The following is an 18,308-nucleotide window of genomic DNA, read 5'->3' as shown; positions in this document are numbered from 1 at the left end:
AGTTTGGGCATCTTCTCAATGTGATAAAAATCCTTAAAGATCCTTACTGAGGAGAAAGAGCTCCAAGATTTCTTCATTTCCCTTCCTATATCCACAATGCACAACCATTGGAGAGGAGAGTTTTTACTTCTTTCTACAGATGTTCTTTAAACCTGCTGCTGACAGAGGCAGCAGTTACTGCTTCTGGCTTTGGTGGCTGCTTTGGATTCCTCTTTACCCTCTTTGTTTAGCTGACCTGGGAGCCCACATTGGCTCAAACCAGCACTGTCAGCAAAATATGCCAGCCTAAAGTCTCCCAATTCCACACTCTAAGGAAAAAAAAAAAAAAATGAGTCCATAGAACAGGGAAGTTCTTAGACAACATTTCCTTCTAGCAGGCATGTGTAGAATTCCACATGCAAGGCTTTTTCCCCTTGGATTCTGGGATAGAGGGACTTAGATATGCTATAGATATAGCATATCTAGATATGGAAAAAAGGTACATCTGATAGATGGACAGAAATCATGCTGTGCCTCACAGAGGAAGAAACTGTTCTTAATTTTTGTCATTGTTTTGGTGTTGATGGTAATTTGACTATATCTGAATGTGGTGAACATAAAGTAGGTGTTTTAGATCCTTGTTTCTTCCCATTTCAAAGCTGTCTGCTCTGAGCTTTGAACTGTCTGATAAACCTACTTAAAAAGTAAAATAAATACAACCAACCTCAACAACAACAAAAAGACATCAACACCATCCACCTTTAATATTTAAATCCTCAGTAAATTCTCTGCTTTGGTGCTTTTGAGCTATGATTTGCCTATAGGCTTGATGATTATAGGCAACACGCAGTGAAACTTCTCCTCTATCACACTATTGCCAAATGTGACTCATTCCCTAGTCCCACAGTCCTGCAGGGAGATAAACTGTGCCAGACCTTTTCACAGCTTATCTCTGTCTCTGTGCTGGATCAGCTGTGCTGGCTGACAAGTTCTATCATTATCAAATTGAGGAATTCATGAGTCATGATGCAAGAGTTGTGAAATTAACTTTCCAATCAAGGAGCTTATTCACACATAGAAATGCACATGTATCCATATCCTCACGTGGACCAAGATAATACCATACATAATTCCATGTATAAGGCTATTGTATTTCTTTTGACCTCTTATTTAAACCTTTAAGCTTTACAATTCACAGTGTTTTCTTTGCATGCTTGAAAGCTAGGAGCAGTTGTTTTATCTTAAACAAAAAAACCCCACTCATTTTCTTGTTTCACTGAAGAGCTCTGGAAAATAGTTTTTCAAAGAAAAGAGGAAAAGAAGTTAAGAGCTGAGCAATGTTGTTTTGGTGGATCACAGTCAAGGTTGAAATACAAATACGTTTTCCGTCTGTCAGAAACAGTTTTCTTTTTTCTTCAGTCTTGTATGACCAACCCTCTTGAAGGAGTAGACCCTGCCAAAGGATTTGCAGCAAGGTCTTTAAGGCTATACCTTTGTATATGTAAGATCCTACATTTCCATGCTGCACTTGTAAGGCAGGAACATAGGCAGGTGTACAGTTTGTGATTGGAATGGGCTAAAATGTGGCTATATGACAGAAGTGTATACTTCTACAGTGTATAAAGACATGCTTCTGGTTTAGATTGCAGGAGCATAGGTTATAGACTAAGGCTTCAAAATTGTCAGTGCTTTCTGAATTTCTACAGGGAAGTAGTTCATGCATTATATATGGTTTGCATGCATTATGTTGTTTTTATCCAGTTTTCTCCCCATTCCTCTGTTTTCTGCTTTAACACAATGTAGATATATAGATAGTGCTGTGCTCTGCAGAACTTGCAGTTGTCTGCTATTGCTCTTCAAGGATTGAAAAGGAGTTCTGTCTCCCTCGTCTTTCCTTTTATCTATGGGCCCTGATTTAGTTTTAAGAGAAATAAAAAAGGGAGGAATGTCAAATATTAAACAGAGTGAAAACTACAAACATTTTTGTTTTATTTATTGGTTCAGATAGCTAAATTTCTGGAACAGAGCTAGTATCTGAGAATGGCAGATGAAACTCTATGGAAGAATTTGCCCAGTGAAGGGAGTTTTCCTGATGGCAACCATAGCTTGGGTAAAAAGCTGTGGATCTATTCATGGTGCTTTGTAACATGTAGATTGCCACTGATCTCCATTTCCCCTGGGAAAAACGGCAATAAGTTAAACCTGGATATGGTAAGATTTTGGTTAGATATAAGGAGAATCTTTCTAATGGCAAAAATGGGCATGGATAAGGGTATTAGGCCTTTTCATTGCATTAGCTTGCTTCCTTCTGACCTGAATTCATTGTGAAAACCAGAGCCTACATCAGAGGTGTTGCTTACATAGTTAATGCACCTGCCCCTAAATTTTAAAGGCAAAAACGTGAATTAAATCCTTCTGTACTGGCCCTCTGCAAATACCTGTAGCATGTGAGTGGTTCTACACTGAGTGTGCTCAAGTTCTGTATCTAGAACTTGTGTACTGTGTAAAAAAGCTGAAATATTGCAGATACTTAAGATGCAGCTGTATGTGTTGCAGAATGTTTCTCTGGTTTTTGAAGTCTTATGTTTGATAATTTGATAAGCATATGAAATTTTATAAAGTCTAATTAGCATTGTATAATACAGTGTACAAAATGCTGTTTATATATCTCTCACTGATAAACAGGGCATTTCATGTCATAATGTCTGAACAGTTAGCTGCATGCATGCTAAATGCTGCTTTTAATTAAACAATAAAGAAGGTAACAACCTTTATTGCATTGTTGTAAATTTTGACATGGTACAACAATTTGATTCCTTAGAAATTAATTGCCTGGGAGTGTGTTTAAGTAATATTGATTATGTTGGTGCTTTGTGTTGATCTGTGATACTTAACCCAGCATTTAAAATATCTTTTTTCCATTTTACATTTGTGATGCAAGAATAAAAGCAAAGTACAAAACAAATAGGCACTTGAATTCTAATAGCAATAAGCAATAAATGTCAGGCATCTGGAAATTATGGTTGCAATTTCATCAGAGTACACTTTGTTCTATTATGCCTGCATGAATTTTGCTACAGGCAAAATCTATTACAGATAACAGTTAAGAACCTTTCTAATCTACACAGATAGTCATGGAAAAATGCTAGAAAACGAAGTGTTGGAAAATGTAATATTGCCAAGTAAAACTGACACTCGGAAAATAATGTGATCAAATTTAGAACTGCAGGGATAATTTCTGTATGATTGTGTTGAAACAGAAATTTCTGGGCTGTTTGGTCCTGCTGAAGGGCGTATAACTAAAAACATGCAGTGTATCATTAAATGTGTTTGTGTACTCCAGATAGATAGATGTTTATCTCTATACTGCAGGCTAGTTAATTTGTTTGTTTAATGATTGTTACCTGAAATAGCAGTTACCAAGTTGGGACTATACATTAGAAGCCAGTATTTTTCCATTGCTAATGATTGGATTTGAACAGCAGCAATTTCTGCTCCGGGTCATCTCTATTGCCTGCAAAAGTGTTCATGTCATATGTTTTATCATGCATTATGATGCTTTACAACTCTTTAATTGACTCTGCAAAGATTTACAGCCTGTTGATCAATTAGAACTCTGTCAAGTTCCAAAAGTAGATTGTTCATTTTACATAGCATCTTGGTGCCAAAGTGCCATGACAGCTTAAATTTATCCCGAGTTACACTGGAGCAACATAAAGCTTAGACACCAGTAAGAATGACACTTGCACTGCAGAGACTTGTAATATTTTGTATTTATACTTTTGCTCTGGGATATGATATAGGATTGAAAAGATAACTTGATTTGTACTCTTGAAATGAACCCTTGAAAGTAGGTATACTGGATTCTACCCATCATTGCCTTTTTAATAAGAAAGTTTAATTTTTTCTTTCAGTGTAAATATCAGTCCTAGACGTTTTTATACTTGCTAAGGAAGATGTCTTATGCAATGATAAATGTGCAAATATATGATTTCCATTGGCAGTTTGCTTTCTTCACTAATTAGGCATTCTTTTCAATAATCACTAAGAGGAAGATAAGCTCAAAATTTGGTTCCTGCAGAAAGCAGCACAATAATGGAAGTGTTAAAACTTGTAATTGTACAGTGATTGCAGTTAGGGTTGTTTTGCTTTTTTTTTTAACTAATAGGTGTCTTGGTGAAACGTCATGAAATATTATTATAATAAGCTTAGTGAATGAATCATATCCTGCTTTGAAAGTGTAGTTTCTGTCCTGATGAGTCAAATAGTCATAAGGGAAAGTCTTTGTGCACAAAATGTTTAGGGGATGTAATTGTGGAAGAATTTTAAGGAATGAGAATTGTTTTTACCTTTTGATGTGTGACTCAACATCAGTGAAACTGAAGAGCTGTGAATCTCTAGAATTCTTGTCCTACTTTTATTTAGAATAAAAAGGAGCTTTAAAAAAGTAGATGCAAGATTGCCTCTTTACTAGTAGAACGAAACTTAAAATGCATCTTTTACTTAGTGGTCTGCTATTTGGACATCCTTTAGGTTTTGTTTTTTTTGTGAAATGTAGAAAGCAATCTTTGATCAATGTGAAATACTTCATGACTTGAAACAGAATCTGTTTCCAGTTTTGATTATTTTGGAGATCAGAAAATATAATGCCTTCTCTATATAATTTTTTTTTCTTTTGGAAAAAAAACTCTTTGGCCATGAAAATGTTTCTTAGTGCTCTTTAAAAATGAGTAAAAGATCCTTATATTTTAAATTTCTTTATGTTTAACTGATAGGTTTGCAATCATGTAAGTGCTTGGTAGCTTGCACTATTTGTATTTAGAAATGTTTTTGTTGAACAAAGAGATAGAATTTGGCTTCAGAAAGGCAAAACAAATCAGTCAAAAATCCCATGAGCGATGTGGTTGATTGGTTTGGGAGAAATGTAAGCACTTGTGTTGATTCCATCCAAGATATGTAGATTTTCTGGGTCATGAAGAAGAGCCTATGCCAATTGTCCATGTAACTTGGCTAAAGAGGAGATTGTCTTCCCTCTCAGGCAGATGGATTATGTTCAGAAGTTGATGGCTCTGTCTGTAAGATTCAAGAGTTAAACTGGCCATGGCAATCTAAGAATCTTTCCTGTTTCTTTCCTGCTCCCTTGCCCCATTTCTGGTGATGAACACTTTAGCATCACAACCACCTGATAATGTTGGCAGCTGTGCTTACAAAGGTTTTAACAGCCCATATCTATCCTCCCCAATTATATGAGCTAAACAATCCTGAAGGTGAAAATGAATCTTTATATTAATTGTAATCTCTTACAGTACTTGTGATGTCTTCTCATGGGTGTTCTTGTTCTGAAATATATGATCAGTCTGACTGAAGAAATATAAAACTACTTTCATATTTAATATCAGAACGAAAAAAGCATATTAATGCCTTTGATGCCACAAGGGTTGCAAACCCTAGGGCTAGAATTTGTCTTGATTGTGCATATCTATGAATTTTTAAAGAAAAGAGGACAGATTCTGACTTAAATGAGAGTACATGTGTGAGGACGGTTCATATTTCAGTAGTTGTAAGATCACAATCAGACTTTAGTCTTTTGGCACTGTTTTTACAAGGAGATAGAACATGCAACCATGGGAAAAAATGGAACTCTTTCTAAAGATGTGTGCTGTATTAAGCACTAAGTTAATATTCAGTTTGCAGCTGGTTATACATAGTAACTTTTATATTCAGCTCAAACATTTATTTGAATAGAATTTATTCCAAATGGTGTTCAAAGATCGTCTCCCTGTATACTTAGTGGAATGTCATTTTGAATGAAAATGGTTCATCTGAATAAATTTGTTCATAATTTTGCTGATTATGGGAAGAAGTCTTGTATTTTCATGTAAATTTTTGGTCCTGTAAGCTTTCTATCTCTGTTTGTTGAAGTTTTATATTTGAGTAATTTAAAAATTCTTGTTAATACACTAAAATGTACAAAGCATCTAGAAATCTATTCCTTCATTAACCTGAGAGTTTCAATTCAATTACCTGATATATGTTGAGTTCTTGAAATGATAGTTTATTCATTTTAAAGCCCTTTAATTCTAGTGATCACAGAGCCACAGAATATGCTGAGCTGAAAGGGACCCACAAGGATCATCGAGTCCAGCTCACAGCCCTGCACAGCACCATCCCCAAGAGACACTCTCTGCCTGAGAGCATTGTCCAAACATTTCCTGAGCTCTGTCAGGCTGGGGCTGTGCCCACTGCCCGGGGGAGCCTGCTCAGTGCCCAGCCACCCTCTGGATGAAGAACCATTTCCTGATATCCAATCTAAACCTCCCCAAGACAGTTTCATTTCCCCTGGGTCCTGTCTCTGTCACACAGAGCAGAGATCAGTGCCTGCCCCTCCTGTTCCTCTCTCGAGGAAGCTGTACCTGCACTGAGGTCTCCCCTCAGCCTCCTCTGCTCCAGGCTGAACAGACAAAGCACCCTCAGCTGTTCCTCACACAGCTTCTCCTCAAGGCCCTTCACCATCCTCGTGGCCCCCATTGACCATTCTGTCATAGCATTGGATCTTTCCTGTACTGTGGTGCCCCAAACTGCCCCCAGCACTCAAGGTGAGGCTGTTCCAGCCCAGAGCAGAGTGGGACAATCCCCTTCCTTGCCCAGCTGACGATGCTGTGCTTGCTGCCCACAGGACATGGATGTCCCTCCTGGCTGCCAGGGCACTGCTGACTCATATTCTCCTGGCCATCAACCAGTACCCCCAGGTCCCTTTGCATGGCACTGCTTTCCAGTATCTCCTTCCCCAGTCTGTCCATAGATCCAGGTTTGCCCCATCCCAGGTGCAGAATCCATCACTTTCCCTTGTTGGACCTCATGCAGTTGGTGATTGCTCAGTGCTCTAATCTGTCAAGGTCTCTCTGTAGGGCCTTCATGCATTGGAGAGAGTCAGCAGCAGAACCCCAATAGTGACAGGTCACCATCACCCCATGTGATGATGATGGTAACATCTTGTGCTTGACCCAGTGTGCACCCATCCCATGGTGTGTTTGTCCAGCCTTGTGGTGGGCATTCTGTATGCTTGTAAGAGATGGTTCAAGTCTAAGTCTCATTTGAATTACCTTCACCTTGGCTTTCTACCCTTCACATATTGGTTCTCTTTATGGTCCCAGAAAAAACAGGTCTTACAAGCTGTGCTTGGCACCTGGGTCAGCTTGCCAAAGATTGTCACTGAAGGTCTCTGAACAGGAGAAATTAATTGTAACAAAAACTTCATCCTTTCTTATTGGTAACATAAGTTTCACACACCTTCTTATGAAAACCATGGCATGTCTATATCCGAATTTGAGTCAGGACAGTAACAATTTCAGGCACTTCTGGCTCTCAGATAAATTATTTTTGCCTTTCTTCTCCTGAGTCCTTCCCCCAAAATGCTTCTTAAACATTTAATTACTTCCAGTTTACTTAGTCCAAACTTTGTGGCTAGAGGCTTAAATGTGTAGCTATCCTATCCTGTAGTTACACAAACCTAACTTGCAAAGTGTCTCATTTATTTTATGAACAAAAGCTGAAACTATAACATGAACTGCAGATATTTATTATTACCATAAGTCATTGATTTGAGTGTGAACATAAGTATTTGCCTTTATAGAACACAGAGATGCTGGGAGAGATGCTTTCTGGTGGGTTCACCTGTGCTTTATGTTGACTGCACCATTAGAAAATGCTGTTCAGTTCTGTAATCTGATGTGCTCTTTATCAGTTGCAAATCTCACAGTCTGTGTGATAAAAGCAAGAAAGACCAAGTGCATGAAAAGCACAGTGTGGAGCAGGAATTTGATGAGTGCAGAGATAGCATGGGGCAACATCGACCACAGTCAATTTGGGAACTCACACAATTGAGTTCTAGGCTTTCTATAGATCTTTAAAGAAATGTATCCTGTCTGCACCTCTCTGTAAAGTGAGAATGGTGATTCCTTTGTGAAGCTCTATGCAAGACCAAGGAAATATTACAAATTGTTATCTAAGTAATCTCTGCTACTCACACAGAACTGATGTCAGGTAAGAGTAGGAGATCAGATTTTTGTCCTTTGTAAGTACAATGTAATACAATCATATGAATGAAATAATTCTGGATATTTTTTTCTGTATCCTTCCAAATCAGTCTATTTCTTTTTCTTTTTCCTCAACTGTGTCACCCCTCTTCCCCATCTCTTGGAAGAAAAAAAATAATGTAATAATTTGTGGAGTGTTGCCACCCTGATTTTCATTTACAGCCATGGGAAAAGCCATGGAACATTTATTATTCATTTCTAGCTATTTCATTCCATTTGTTTGTTAGATTGTTCTTGTGGAGTGACAGAGACTTGGTGACTTTAGAAAGGTTTGCAGTCAGTGCACCACAGGTAGGAAAATACAGTTTTAGATTGGGAACTTGCTCAGTGATACATTTTTCTCTTGAGTTGAATGGATTGAAGATTATCTGCAGTGGAAGCTGTGACCTACTTAACACAAAAGAGATTGCTTAATGGCTACTGATTGGTTGTCAGAGAGTTTTCTTTAAATATACATGTCCATCATTAGCCACTTTGTAATAATGAATGTCTCCTGTGTTATCCCATTTGTCTGTTTATATCACAAAGTAATGTGTCATACTGTAAAATGCAAATGTGTTCATTGAGATAAGTTTGCTTTATCCTGATGTTGAGTGGTGTAGCTACATTACATGACATACAAGGTGTCAACTAATTAGGTATTAACATATCTCTTATGTGATTGAATTTCAGAAATAATTTCTTTGAAGTGAATAGTTGTCTGAAGTGCTAGGGAAGAGCTACCAAAAATGCCAGTGCATAAGAAATTCTGCAGAGATATTCTGTGGAAGGGATTTGTATTCTGGGGCATGATAGGATGGCCAAGGCACAGACAACATGAGAGATAGCTGGCACCTTGTGATATTTTTGTTTCTGATTGTGTGCCTTGTTCATCAAATGTAATGGCAGAGTTTTGCTTTAGTGAAAAGTATATTTCTACTGCTGTTAAAATATAAGAGGGCATAATCTGAAAGTTCTGATGTTTTCTCCCTACCAAATCATTATGAAACAGATGGCTATTTATTTCTAATATACAGAATTGTTGTTGTATATTTCATATTTACCACTGGAGTTGTCAGGAACATCTAGCTAATAGTTTCATAAATTACATAGCTGACTTTATTTAGGTTATGCACTATTAGGGAAAATGAGGAAAGAGAACACAAAAATTAGGAACCAATTATATTCAAAACAAATCATTTAAAGGTGTTGTGTTTTGTTTTCGGTTTCAAAGGAGTCATTACTGGAATCCTAATGGAGTAAAATTAGTCTGCTTTAATTAAATTCATCAAGAATAAAGCCAGTTCAGCAAGAAGTGTTTTGAAAGTGATGATGTGTTGTTGATGTCTATGAATGTTGGGTAAATCTGAAAATTTAGAGTTATGATTTATTTTTCAGATGTATCCAGGCATTAGCTAAATTTCCAAAAACGCTTCCACTCTAATAAAATGTGGTCTTTCAGTTTAAAACATTTTTCTCTTCTTCAGAAACTTAATTGAAATGAAGAGGTCTGGACACATCCCCTTCACAGCTCAGACTGGGGCTCTCAGTGGGATCAATCAGTGTTTATAAACCTCACTTCAAAATCTACAGCCAGGATATTTCTTCTCCACTGTGAATGCACTGATTGCCTTCCCAAACTGCAAATTTTTGGGCAGGGAAAAAAAAAAGTAATCTGTGTGGCCTGTGTTCTTTCACTGCAAATCATTTGGACTTTCTCTGAGTTGTGCAGATGTAGTTGCTGGGGTGCAGATGGAAACAATAAGGACTGGTTTAGTCATGTTACAAATACATTTCTCTACATCCACAAGGGCTGAGCCCAACTGATTCATCACTTCTGTCTATATTTAACCTTATGGCAAGTTTGTGGGTTTATTGTGTATTAGTTCCCAAATTCATTGCACTGAAAAGTCATCTGTTTGAAAGTCAGCAAATACCAATTAGGAAGATGTGCCTCCCCAGCCAATTAGAATGTACAGGTGCAATAACTTTGCTATAAACAGCTTTGATGTTTATCTAGGAAGTTTTATATCAAGAAATATTTTCAAATAACATTGGGAAATGAGCCCATTAGAAAAATGTTCTTACTGCTTGATGCTAAAAAGATGACTTAGGAGTAGGATTCAATACTGACTGGCTGTGTTGATACAAATTAACCCCTACTATTCAAGTGACCAGGGAAAGAATCACTCTGGATGAAGAGGAAATAAGAGGTAAAAAGCCCATGTTAACTTCTCTTTAATTATCCATGAGGACTTGGAATATAAGAGAGGCCAATCCTTGCAGATAATTAGGTTTATGTAGTTATTGTGTAGGGAGCAATTTTGCTTCTGTAGCTTGGCTATCCTTTGCATAGAGCAATAGTTCTTTACCCTGGAGCCAGTGGGAATGCAATGGAGCCCTGTAATGACAGTGACAATAAAGCAAGCAGCTCTTTTAGAAAAAGAAACATAATAAACTGGGCAAAGTATTTGAAGTGAAATATGTAGTGCTCCCTAGATTCTGATAAACCTTTTCCTAGGAACACACAAGTACTGGCTATTAAAAAGAGGGAGGCTAAACCCAGAATCAAGAGGCCTCCAGGAGCCTGTATTAGCTAAACTGGCAGTGTGTGCTATTACTAATAATAACTATTTAGGTAGGTTTCAGTTTGCTGCAGCCATGCTACACAGCACTTGACAAGTGTTGCACAGTTCTGCTTATTTCCAGCATGAAGGCTGAGAGCTTTATTTCTCCTTACCTTGCTCATTACTTTTCTTTATTCAGGTTTCAGCAAGATCTTTAAAGGCTTATTTAACAGGTGCAGTTTCTCTAAAGTAAGCCATGATTCATCCTTGCACAAAGCTGTAAGATAAGATACAGTATCCTAAAAGAAGGTCTTAGATTACTCTTCAAACATTGGGAAACACAAAAGCATAATCTCTTGAAAGTAGTTCATAGTTGATTTTTTTCTGTTTTTTTCTTGAGGGGGCTGGGGGGAGAGGCTGCTTTTTAAAATTCTTTTTTGTTCTTTTGCTGTCAAAAATCCTGATTACCACTTCATAAAAAATACCCCAAACCAGACCCTATGTCAGGTGGGTGACAGAGATCTGGCTAAGTCAAGTTTGATGCAAGTGTCGTGGGGACGGGTTGGTGAAGTAAGGGCTCTAAAGGACCTTTACCTGTTCCTCCTGCTGGAGCTCTCTTTCAGATTCCACAAGTCTGTCCTGGTCTGTTTCAGTGTTTTCCCACGGACTGTGCTCTCCTTCATTCTGGGATCTTACTATTTGCACTCAGAAGTTTTGGCTTGGGCAGCACCCAGCTGGAGTCATGCCCTACTTTTTGACAGTGGTGTGATTGTTTCTTCTCAGGCAGATGTATTTATTTCCATCTTTCTACTGTTCCTCCCAACAGTAACTTCATAGTCACGTGAATAGGTGGCATTTTGCTATTGTTACCATCCACCTTCAATTTTTCAAATAAAGACAGTTCATAGGGAAGAAAATAATCCACATTCTTCCTTGTTGGATTACTCCCTGCTGCAGGTGTAGGACTTGCATGACAAAACTCTTTGTCCTGAATGACCTTGGGGAATTGTGTGCTGATATTTGATGGAGATAATCCGTATGGATAATCTGGTGAGCTCAGGCAAACCAGACTGGGACCTGGCTGCAGAATGCCCCTCTGCATGTGGTGGCAGCCCCTTAACAAACTCATATAAGAACAAAAAGCACATATATGAGCCAACAAGATTGTCATGTCACTTAACTGCTAAAAAAGAAAAAGAAAGGAGAGCTAGTTTCTCCTCCCTTTACTAACTTAATGTACTTGGTTAGTTTATAACTCAGGGCTACTCTTCCTCCTGTGTGCAAGGGGAAGATGAGCAGTGTAGTAAAAATTTATTTCCCACCTCCCACTATTTACTCATGGACCTACACAACTGTAGTTGCCTACAGCAGCTACTTCAGAGAAAGTGTGTGACTTCCTTTACAGGGGTGGAGGAGATGACTTCCTCTAGTTACTCCAATTTACACATTAGCACTTGCTTGAGGTGTTCCAGGAGCTCAAGCTGGTCCTTTTCCTTGCCATATATGTGTATCTTTATGGAATAGATGCCTTAGCACAAAGGCAGCTCTCATAAACCTGTCTTCCAAGGAATAAAGAATGGAAATTGTAATATATACTCTGTGTAAATGAAAGCTAAAGGAAGAAAAAAAGACCCAACACAAAATCCAACTTACATCTTCAACTCAGTTGGCTTTTGGTGAGAATGGGGCTAGGTACATCATAACAAATGACTTAGTGGGATTAATTGCACTGGTGTTTGTAATACCTCCAGTTGCTTTCACAGGGCTGATACTAAAGAAATCTTTCAGTTGACAGCAAAGTGATTGGTTAATGGCAGACATGGGGAATAATTGACAACTCAGGCAAAACATCTGGGGATGAAATATATTTTGTCAAAGAGCTAAAACCCTTGTGTTGAGAAAATGCATTTTTTCCCTCTGATCCATTCTGTCAACAAAATGCTTTTCATCAGAAACATCAAAGCCGTTTCATCTGAAAATTTCATTTTTGAATCCCTTTATCTATTCTGTTGACAAAAATTTCTGTCAACTGACTCAAACCATTGTATTAACAAATTTCTTTTTGTCAATCATGATTTATTATTTTGGCAAATACATTCTATAATACTCTGCTTCATTCTGTGCAGAGAATACATAAGTCAGACTCCCATCCTAATTTTTTAGGAAGTGAAATTAAAAGTAAATGTAGTGTCACAAATGCTTATCTGCTGAATCTATACACTGGTTAGGCTTATTTTAAATATATCCACTTGAATTAAAGTTCTTCTGAATAACACACAAGTTGAAGAAAGGAAATTGTAGGTGCAATAAAATCACATTTCTCAATGTTTTCTTTGCAGAATCTCTCTGCTAATCACAGCTTTCAGGCTCACAATAGAAAGATGATCTCTAGTGAGGTGTACTTTAACTGATTTCTAGATGTTGATGAACTGGAGGTTTATTGTAACATCACTACTTAGAAGGAACAACCGAAACAGTAAAAAATTTTGCAGGCCCCCCTAATGTATTCCGTGCTAATTTAGAATTACCAATATAGTATACAAATTAACTACTAGTTTGTTCCTCAAACAAAGAATATATCAGTTTAAAGATAAAGATATATGAATCATGATGATAAGAAAATTATAAGTATAAGCTATAAGTGTAAAATACCTGTAATGTACATAATAACAATTTAGTCTTTTAGCTATTCCTTGTACAAATGGAAAAAAACCAGATCAATCAAATGCTGGGATGTGCATAGGCCAGCTGACCATTCCAAAATCAAGTGTCCCCAAAATAGTCATTACATTGATGTTTCTTAATTAATTTTTGCAAATGTAAATTGAAAAATCTTTTAAACTTGGTCAATCCCTATTTTCCTTGAAACTAAATATTACTTTTTGTTGTTGTTCGTTTGGTTTGGTTTGTTTTTTTTAATATTTGCTTGGATTTTTTTCCTTTCTGTGTGCTTCCTTCATTCTGGATCTTTTCTCCTGGATTAATTTTGCACTTTAATGTTAATTTTATCTCTGGAGTTTCTGCCCTTTATCCACTGAGGGGCTACAAAGCAGTCACTTTCTATAAAGGCTGCAGTATGCAATCAAGCTGACAGGTCATCATTTGTTAGCATCTTTCATTAGAATGTTGGGAATTTGGCATGTCTTTTTACTGAAAATATTGTATGATGGATTGATTGATTGACACTAACCAAAATTTGTTTCTTCATCTACTATTGAGTAGATGAAGAAATATTCCAAATACTGAGACTAATTAGTTTCATGTAATGTCAGTAATTCCTAGAAAAATATGGAGCAGCCAGTCAAGGGAGTGTTTTGCTCAACAATATTTCAGATACTTTAAGAAGACAATCCTAAATTCTTGTAGAATAAGACTTATTTAGGCTGAATTTTGCTTCCAGAAATGTTAGCCCTTGTCAGAATACAAAAGCTACAAGGGAAAAAGGTAAATATTTTTCTCCTGTGTAATAAGTCAGAGAAATCCAGGACAACAACTGTACATCTGAAAATTACAGCTTCAAGAGAAATATTGGTTTTGAGAAAGACATAAGCAATGTAGGTATCCTTGACTCATTTAGCACTAAAGGAATTTTAAAGAAAAAAACAAACCCTTTTTACTCCAGGGAGTGCACTTGCTTTTAGTGGAGGCTGAACCTTGCTGGAGTTGTTCTAGACCAGCTCCACATCAGGTTTGTGTGCATAAAGAGGAGGGAAGTGTGAGGGGTTGGGCTGTACACACACCAGCCTGACTCTGAACGTGTGTGCGACCTCAGAAATGAAGAGAACTATAGAAGAACCTTTTCCCTGATGGGGGCCAAGTTAATTAAGAGGAATGAAAAGAATAAATCTGTTCTATGGATTTTTCCAGTGGTTGTTCAGTGGAGGCTGGTTTCACTAGGAGCTGATGACATTTTAACGTGTTACCGCAAAACATGGACAATGCTGTATAGAGATTTTTTTTACATAGAAACTAAAAGAGCAAAATTTGATATTTTATGGCTTTCTCTAAAGGTCATTAATATTTTACTGTTTTGCTTAATGAAGGAAATAATCACCTATGTCTTCTACACACCCAAAGTTTCTTTTCCCTCACCTCCCTTTTTTTCTTTCCCATTGACATGAAACGAGAGAGGCGCATGTGAAAAGGTGTACAATAACTATGTTGCTGAAGGATGAAGGCTGTGCTCTAGAGCATTTTTTTAATTTACTAAGGTCCAAACGTCTTATTGAGGTTGGTGGGATTCAGTCACTGATCCTATAAGAAGAAAAAGAAAAAGTGGCTTGGAATAAGAATATGCTCCAGGAGCAGTTTTCAGTGAGTCTTTTGGAGATGTGTGTGTCTTCTTCTTGGAAACATAATTTTCATGTTATTTTTATTAATATAAAATTGCTTTCCTCCCCCACTGTCCCTGCATAAAACAGTAGTCCTGGGAGGTGGAACTAGTGTTCCTCCAATTCACTTTGCCTGGGTAGGAAGAATGAAATAAATACTGCAATTTCCTCATAACATGAGTGTGCAGAAGTAAAGATTGGTGCCTAGCTTGGAATAGCCAAATGAGTAGCTGCACTTGATGCAGCCATCCAGCTGGGCTGGAGTTAGAAATTAATTTTTCTCATGAAAAGCATTTTCAGTTTTATCACGGCAAAATAGAGGGAACGTGGTGGAGAGGGCTGGGCACTGTAGACTTGGATTTGCCAGTTTCCTTGAGAAAGTGTTTTATTTTGTTTCCTTGTTTGTAGTAAAAATAGAGATATTTGCTGTCCCTTATGAAGTGCTGGCATACACATAGTATCACAGAATAATACTCTGTTACAGAAACCACTCATCATAAGAGTTAAATCATGACAATGGAAACTTGTCTTAAGTTTATATTTATTTTAGTTTCTCCTGTAGACAGAGTGAACTATGTTCTGTATTCCCAATATATTAATTTATTTTGTTCTGCTGATTCAGTTTGGCCATAGTACAGCTACAGGAGAAGATTCTTCCCTGTTTGTTAATACTATACATTTTGAATTATGTTTGTTTTTGAAGATTTTAGCTTTTTGCTGCAGCATTAACAGTAGGATAAAGATGTGCCACAATATTTTTGCTATTTTTCCCTGCAATGACCCTGATTTTACTTTAAACTTTAAAATCCACTGAGAGAATAATTCTATCTGCATCAATTCTCATGATTCCCTAAAATCAGCCAGATAGAAAATACAGCCTGCAATACCTGTGAATACATGCATCATTTTGTCCTTCATGATATATTAGTGGTGTCAAGTGCTGATGAGATCATAGTTGATAGTGGTTGATGATATAGGCTGAATGGATGGTGAGTTAAAGCTTTTTTAAATCCATCTGTTCCAGAATTCACTCAGCTGGATTCAACCCCTCTTCCATCTTTTGACAGCTGATGTAAAATCAGGAACATCTCTACTGAAGGCAAGTCAGTTATGCTGTGTTGAAGTGAAGGTAGGAAAATATGATTAATTCCTACTCTAGTCTTGTTTGATTAAAGCAAGTTCTGTCACAGAAACCCATGGAGTTTCGTCTGCTGAAAACTCTCAGAAGCAATTGCACACTGACCAGTTGCTATAAAACATTATGGATTTTGTTTTTAACTGAGGCTATTGTATACACTTTCCTGAAACTCTTGCTGTTCCTCTTTCTTGGAAATATTGCCTTTTAATATGAGTAAAAGCAGGGTTTGCTTCTATTCTTGAATTGTGTTGGTTTGTTTGTCAGCCATCCAGCAATACATTGCATTTGGATCAGGTGTAGCCCAATCATAAAATCATAGAGTATCTCAGCTGGGAAGGGACCCATAAGGATCATTGCTATAGGTCTCTAAACAATTTGAACATGGCTAGTTGACTTAATTATTTATTTCTTCATTAGAGCAAATATTAAAATCTGCAAACTGCTAGGTAAGCATTGAGTGCTGCCAGAATTTCCTTGTATAGGAAGGATTTTCAATTTTCTCATATTTTATGCGTATTTATATAGTCTGGTTGGTTCCTGTGGTGCTGATGTGGGGATCTCAGGCTATTTCCTTTGATTGTGATGCTGGGATGAAACAATATCAGTGGAAATGAGGTGATTGTTTAGAAGGAGCTCTATATCTCTTCATATTCATTCTAACTTGTTTTGGGCCCTAGAATTTTGCACTGTGACTTTTATTCTTGCTTTGGCATTTAAATCTCCTTGATCAATAGCATGTTACATTGTCATTTTCTTCTTGTTGTGACAGTTTTCTCTACTCAGTCTGTCTCTCCAACACACAGCATATGTGCACACATACTCCTAAGAAAGAATCATCATTCATCCCTCTCCATAGCGTGCACATTGCCCAATTTTGTACAGACAGAGCTGGCATTCTAGGGATTCTCAGTTAAGTTTTGGATAAAACTGATGGCTGTGTCATTTGAACTAATTGCATAAATAAGGTCAGCACTAGGACTTAAACTGCCTTAAAATGTAAGCATATTATAGACTTTGCTAGTTGAAATCAATGTGAAATGTGCTGTAAATTGGTTTATTTAGATACCACCTTTGTGCTTATATTTGTGGTCATACTAGGTGCTTTACTCATGGGATTAGCAACTTGCTGTCCACATTCCAGGCAGCCATAGAGGGTTTGCATGAAAAAATAAGAATACAACTGAGTGAATCATATATTGCATAGCCCAAGCTGAAATACTGTGCTTTCTGTTACTTTATTTGCATATTTACACAACATTAGTGTTTCAACATTGCTCATCTTCAGTTTAAATAAAATTCTCTTCCTGAAGATGAAAAATGAGAGCAAAAGCTCTCCTTTATGTACAGTGGACTTTATGGCTAAAGCAAGGAACAGATCACTTTCAAATCACAGCTGCATCAGAAATTTGTTTTACAGTGTAAGGTATGAAAGAGACAAATTCCATTCTCTGACTTGCTGACACTTCCAGGTTGTCCCAGTTTGCTCAGGACATAGAATGGATAAAAGGCATTTGGGAGTTATGAAGCTGCATTAGTCATTGCATCATGGGAACATCTTCATTGTATGCAACACAGGACTTCGGGGCAGGATCTTTTGATCTGCTAAATTCCTTTTGCCTTTGTCCTTATGCACCTTTCCAAGTTCTGCTGCTTTGCATTCTTTTTCCCCAACTGTCTCTCTGTGTTGGCGTAGTTTGTGCTTGGATGAGATTTGAGCATTCCAGTGAGTCTGATTGTTTCACTTCTGTGAACCTATTTCTGTTCTATTATGTTAGTATCCTGCTTTTGCTGAGCAAAGCAGCACAGCAGGTTCAGCAGCTGCCAGTGGTAGAGAATATGCCAGACCAAACCAAGAGCAGCTGTTTCTCTTTTTCCTAGATTTGAAATGGGTTCAGTATCAATTTTTTATGTCTTGGTATGTTTCCTTCCTAACCAAGAATATCTGTGAGACATAATAAATAACTGAGACTTAAAAGTGACACCTGTCAGTGGACAATCATGTTTTTACTGTCTTCTGGGGAGGATGAAGGGAACATATTGAATCAGGCCAAACTCCCTATTGAAGCATGCCACACAATGTTTTGTTCTGCTGATGTACTACTGTAGATCAACCAAACCAAGTTGGCAGACAGACTTGAGCTAACATGGGCAAACCAGGCACCTTCCCCCTTTATGCCCCTTGTCCTCTTGTAGGTTGTGAAATCCTGTGTTTCCTCCT

This window comes from Molothrus aeneus, chromosome 11, assembly GCF_037042795.1.
Source record: "Molothrus aeneus isolate 106 chromosome 11, BPBGC_Maene_1.0, whole genome shotgun sequence".
Taxonomy (NCBI): Eukaryota; Metazoa; Chordata; class Aves; order Passeriformes; family Icteridae; genus Molothrus; species Molothrus aeneus.
Note: the sequence above shows the minus strand (reverse complement) of the source record.